At 44.3% G+C, this 6,000-nt stretch overlaps 1 protein-coding gene across 4 annotated transcripts in view; it reads left to right on the top strand.

The window, feature by feature from the left end:
• The first annotated feature begins 635 nt into the window (after positions 1-635).
• The window catches only part of SEMA5B (semaphorin 5B), a 358,202-nt gene continuing 352,837 nt past the window's right edge, over positions 636-6,000 (top strand). For 2 of the 4 annotated variants that reach the window (XM_060278773.1, XM_060278781.1), the window contains exon 1: positions 636-1,028. The gene's annotated coding sequence lies outside the window, so the exon portion shown is untranslated. The remainder of the gene's footprint in view (positions 1,029-6,000) is intronic. The other 2 variants (XM_035128943.2, XM_035128952.2) reach the window with 1 other exon arrangement.

The following is a 6,000-nucleotide window of genomic DNA, read 5'->3' as shown; positions in this document are numbered from 1 at the left end:
GCCGCCTTCTCACTGTCTCCAAACGCTTCTCCCCCGCCAGCTCAGTCCGGTTTCTCCCCGATAAGCACCAGCACTTCTCCCCCTAGATACCAGTTCTGATTTCGAATAATACCCCACGCTTTGAGGAATTAAAAGGAAACGCACATTTCGTAGCCTGCTTCTTCCCGCCCCGCCCTCCTCCCCAGTTTCCCTTTGCATTTCTGCCCTTGGTCATTTGCCCAGGCACAGAACACCCCTGCATTTGCAAGGCAACTCGTACTGTCGGGTTGCATACAGGAAGGCAGGCAGGCGCGGGAACGGGGGTGGGGTAGTAACAGCGGCAAACCACGCGGTCGGTAAATCAGATTCGGTATAAGCGATCGTTCTAGGATGTAAACGAGGTGAACTGATGAAAATCTCATGCACTCAAAATATGAGTTCAAAAAGATCCCCAAACGTTATTTTCCAAAGGAGGCGCTGGCCGGTTTTCTTTAAGAGCCATTATCAAACAGTGGAAGCTTCAGCATATATCTTAATTCCCACGACCAGGGTTGTTGGTGGGGAGCTGCGCGTAAATAAGTGCCCTGTTAACTCTTGAATTGGTTAGTTGACATCAGCGCAGAGTGAGAGCTGGCAGCCCCTTTTGCTCCCTCCCTCCCCTCTCCGCGTCTCCGTCTCCTCCCCTCCTGATGGAAAAGGGTTGAAGCGTTTCTGATAGGAGCCTGGACTGCTCCTGGCTGGAAGGGAGAGGGGGACAGAAAGAGAGAGAAGGGAAACAAGGAGGGTGGACTCAAGCCGAAACTCCGAGGCGGCTGTAGTGCGCCGCGGACCTTGCTTGCTTGGCGGTCTTTGGGACTCAGGAGGCCCCCACGGCAGCTTGTAGGATCGCTGGGCTTTCTCGAGGGCTGTTGTTTTCCTGGGATCTTCCGCGAGACACCCCCCTCCCCCAAACCGTATTACGTCTGCCGCCGCGGTAATTTCCTTCAGTGTAAAGATGTGCGTGTGAACGCTTGCAAAAGCTCTATCGCCCTGGAGACCTGAAACAAAGGGTAAGTCGAACCGCGTCCACTGTATGAGTGGTGGCATGCATGCGAGGGGGGAGAATATTTTAAAACATGCTACCCACCCTCCGCATTCGACGTGCATGGAGAAGTTGCAAAGTTTAGGAACTTGGAGTTGTGGGGGGTAGGGGGGAGGAGTCCGGGGAGGGAGGGAGGGAGGTGTAGTTGTCTCGGCAGAAGGATGGAGACGCAAAGCCTTTTTGTTTGAAGAGCGAGTTTGAAAGAAAAGCTTTGCTTCATTGCGTGGCCTCGTCTGCTTTAGTCCCCTTTAGCAGCAAAAGCACAAGGGGAATGGAGCCGGGCTGCCCGTGGTGGTCTGTTGTTTGTTGTCTTAATGGCTTCTTGGATGCATTGTAGTCTTGAACGTGCGGTGTACCAGGTTAAGGGGTCCCCTGACGTCCCTCTGTTCTCCGCGCACTACACCCCCCCCCCCGACTTTAGCGGCGGTTGTGGAAACCAGGGGTGGTCTCCAAGCAGTTGAGACGCTGAAGAGGAAATTAACTAAAAGCTCGGTTAGTGTTGCCTGATTCTGTCTAAATCTCTCCCCCCCCCCTTCCCATTCCATTCGTGGGGGTTGTAAGCAATAAGATAGCTTGGGGGTTACTACACAGCAGGATGGGATGCCTGGGAGCGAAGGGTCGGTAGAGAATCAAAATACATAATTTCTTTCTTTTCTTTCTTTTCTTGTTCACGTGGTAATTTGCCTTTGTGGTAGGGGTGGCCCATTAACTTTCTGCTCACGTCCTGATGAAGATCAAAAGCGGAGGGGAGAGAGGGAAGCAGAGAAGCTTGCAGGGCTCTCTGGTTTTATGCATTGTTGGAAATAAGAGGAAGGGGAGCGGATAGAAGGAGGGGGAAATCCTAAGTCCAAACAGATCTTAGTAGATGCAAGACATGCACCCTCTTTTCCCTTGTCACTTTTTTTTTAAGTTGCTGATTTAGATCTCTTAACTGTTCCTTCCACTTGCTGCATTGGTGTGCTACTTCATTCAGAATGTTTCTACTAAAAAGCGGGAGGGGGGTGAGTTGTAAGAGAACATTTAGGAGCCTGACAGCTCTCTCCTGCAGCAAATTCTTGACGCCTGCTTGTTTGGGACAGGAGTGGAGGTGGGAGGGGAGGCAAAGTGTGAAGATCCATATCTGTACAGGTTTACAACATGCAACTTTGAATTTAGAAATCCATCCTTGCACTTTAAAAGAAAAACCATCCCATCCTCACTCTGCTCAGTTTGCAGGCATGTGGACTTTCAGCACTTGTTTCTCTCTGGATTTTGTTGCTTTGGGGGGGGGGGAAACAAAGTGATGTAATGAAGCCTCGGTTCCAAAATATTTTAAAAAAACATTTCCCCACAAGTTCAGGTTCTGACTTGTTTCTGCCCCCCTCCCTCATTTAATTCCTCTTTTTCATAGCATTGATTGAACTGCAGGCAGAAAAGGCATCCAGTTGAATGAGTTTGAAGTCTGGCTATCATGTCTTTCCCTCCCTCCCCATTTCTTTCTAAACATTTGGTTATGGGGTGCCTTGGAAGAAAAAGGGGTTCTAGCTAGTTCTTGATATTTTAGGGGAAGGAAATCTATAGAATTGATGAGTTGTGCCCATCACAGAACTGCTTGTGGAGGAGTTAAACTTCCTTCCTATGTCTGATCTACAAGGCAAGTGAAGAAGAGTATTCTAGTTGGCAACTGCAGAGAGACTGGGGTGGGAGGTGAATAATTCTGCTGATATTTAAGCAAGTTACTCAGGGTTTTTAAATAGCTGCTTCTTTTTTCAACCTCCTCTTGAATCACATGTTTCTTTCCTTCTGACTGAAACTTTCCCCTCCTCTTTCAGATTGGATTGTATGATTAATAGACTCTGCAGAGTAATACAGATCAGGCAGGGGAGGGTATGCGTTTTAAGCCTTGAGTGTTTGGATCAGTCAGCAGAGGGGTGGTATTATTATTACTGTATTATTATTTAATCATTCCATATATATTTGTTGTTGGTTGTCCTGACATTCCTTCTTGGGTTGGGGTATAACTTGGTAGTACCATCAGATGCTGGGCAAAAATGCTTTAAACGAGTTCTGGTGCCATTTGTTTCGAGAACAATTTATTCCGTTGTTGACGTTTGCGTTAAGAATTGCCAGGCTGCTCAGACTTAGCACACTGTTGTGTTAAGGGATTGCTCCTTATTCCCATAGATGACAGGATGCTGATCCTAGAACATAAGGTGTGCCCCTTGTTTTTCAGAGTTACCGTGGTCTTTGGCACTCAAGCAGAATGAGCACTGTGGAGTCCCATATCCTTGAATTTCTGTAAAGCTTGACAAATGTGTGACAAACTTTGTCTCGAGATCTGTTGGGGTTTCATCATTTTCCTTGGAACACGTTTTGCTGTGAAAAAGATATACCGACTGTGAAAAGTTTTAGTGGAAATCTAGGCTGTTGACTTTGCTTGGCAAAAGGGGGCAGCATCAAACAGCACCTTTACCATTTTTGAGTGTCTGTGTATGTATTCCATCTTAAACATTGAATAAGGTGCAGTTCCTATTATTGGCTTATGATTTTCAGATGATCTCACTTGGCCCATGTTTTTTATTTTAATAGTACTGCTCATCTGTGTAAAAAGTTATACAATGAAGACATTAGTTTGTTTTGTAAGGGAGAAATTAGTGCTGATTACAGAAATGGAAAAAGCTAAAAACAGCAGCAAACAAAATCAATATGTTCAGCAGCAGCAGCAGAATCAAAAGCTTGTTTAAAAGGGGATTTTTGCTAGTGAAGCTCACCCTTTATGTTCTCACTTGGTCCTTTCAGTCTGTGGAACAGACACTTCTACAAGTGCCATGTGATGTCCATTCTGCACATGCAAGGAATTGATATTTTAGTGTGGTAGCACCTACCACCTGCCTAGTGACATTAGGCAACAGGCAGACAACATCACTATATTCATATTGATACCTGCTAAAAACCTTTTTGTTTAGGTAAGTCAACCTAGACATGTAACTTTAAGAGGTAATTTTTATTACCGTACATATGGCTGTTTTAAAACTGCTGGTTTTATTTCTATTTTGACAAAAAATACATCAGGTTGTTTTTAATGTTTGCTTTATTGGTATTCTTAATTATTTTAATCCAGGGGTCAGCAAACTTTTTCAGCAGGGGGCCAGTCCACTGTCCCTCAGACCCTGTGGGGGCCTGGGCTACTTTTTTGGGGGGGGGGAGAATGAATGAATTCCTATGCCCCACAAATAACCCAGAGATGCATTTCAAATAAAAGCACACATTCTACTCATGTAAAAAACACGCTGATTCCCAGACCGTCTGTGGGCTGGATTTGGAATGTGATTGGGTCGGATCCGGCCCCCGGGCCTTAGTTTGCCTACCCATGTTTTAATCAAATGCTTAGAGTTTTTCTGTTGAGAACCGTAAGCAGTAGATACATTTTGTTAAATAAAAGGGAAGGTAACCTCTAAGCACTGGGGGTAGAGTTTTCCACATATGGGTTGGCACCATAGAAAAAGTATTTTTGTAGGTACAGTAGTCATGAACTTAGACTGCAATCCTACATCCACTTATCTGGGAGTAAACACCACTGAAGGCAAGAGGGTTTGTGTCTGAGTAAATATGCATTAAAAATTCATGATAAACTGATTTAAATCCCTGGTTAAAATGCTGTGTGGACTGGGTTGCAAGAACGTAGAACAAAGCCCTCAATTTAGTCTGTTCATAAATTATCTTCCACATAATTTATATCATTTCTTTTCACATTATAAAGAGAAATGAATGTTTTGTTCTTTTGTCCTTAGCATCTTTTGAGAACTCATTTAATTTCAGCCTAGCAGGGTGTTATTGATCAAGCACTACTGATCGTTCTCCACCCCCCACAAACCTTAAAGTGCATTTAAATGTTTAACTCCCTCTTTACCAACAAAGTGACAATAACAATTATTCTTATGCAAGCAAATATTTCACAAATCTATGGTGCAAACAGCTTGGAAAATTGAAAGTGTATTGGTGTATGTGTGTGTAAAAATAAATCTGTTTGCTAGTCTTATTTTGAATGCTGAACTCTGGCAAACTCCTGGCTTTCCTCATCAGACAGTGTTTTATTAAATGCAATTCACTTGCCTAACTTTACAGGATTAGTTTTTGGATTTCACATCCTGAGAGGGCCTTGTCAAAACATTGGGACTGCTTTCTTTGTTTAGTTTTAGTATATCTTCAGCTTTTCTATAATATTTATTCTGAGGCGCTCAACACAAGCCTGATCCAAAGTGCATTGAAGTCAGGGAAGGTATCCTCATTGTTTTCCCCCACAGGATTTATGATCAGAACCCTCCTCTGTTTCTTGGGTTTTGTAATGGTGGCCCCTGTTGATTCTGATCTTGCTTTAGGTTGGTTTTACTAGTTCATTTGTTCTAGAAGGCTATCTCAATCCTCCTCCTCGGTTTCTGTTCTCTTTGCTAAGCCAGGGGTCAATATCTGTGCTGTGTGGAGCATGGCATAAAATAAAATCAGAGACTACAATCATGGTGAAACTTTTCCATATTAGAAAACACTAAGCCTGTTTAATTTCTGCCTGCCATACAAGCTGTTAAGGGCAAAAGAGCACAGTTTTGCTGAATGCCAAGCCTAAACCAAAACATAGGCTGCCATTCTGTACTCCCTGTGTTTCACATTAGCCCTTTTGAGGGAATACTGATTGTGGAGCTGTATTGGCAAAAAAATAACTTGTAAGCAAACCCACCACAGAAAAGATGCATCCTGGTTGCTAGGGAAAAAGGAACTATGGAGGAGATCCCAAGGACTAGATCAGGCATCCCCAAACTTCGGCCCTCCAGATGTTTTGGACTACAATTCCCATCATCCCTGACCACTGGTCCTCTTAGCTAGGGATCGTGGGAGTTGTAGGCCGCAGTTTGGGGATGCCTGGACTAGATGATAAGAAAGAAGCAGGAAAGTGCAGTAAAGGTGAA

This window comes from Zootoca vivipara, chromosome 1, assembly GCF_963506605.1.
Source record: "Zootoca vivipara chromosome 1, rZooViv1.1, whole genome shotgun sequence".
Classification (NCBI taxonomy): Eukaryota; Metazoa; Chordata; class Lepidosauria; order Squamata; family Lacertidae; genus Zootoca; species Zootoca vivipara.
The sequence above is the reverse complement of the archived record's forward strand: the minus strand, read 5'-3'. Positions and strand labels throughout refer to the sequence as shown.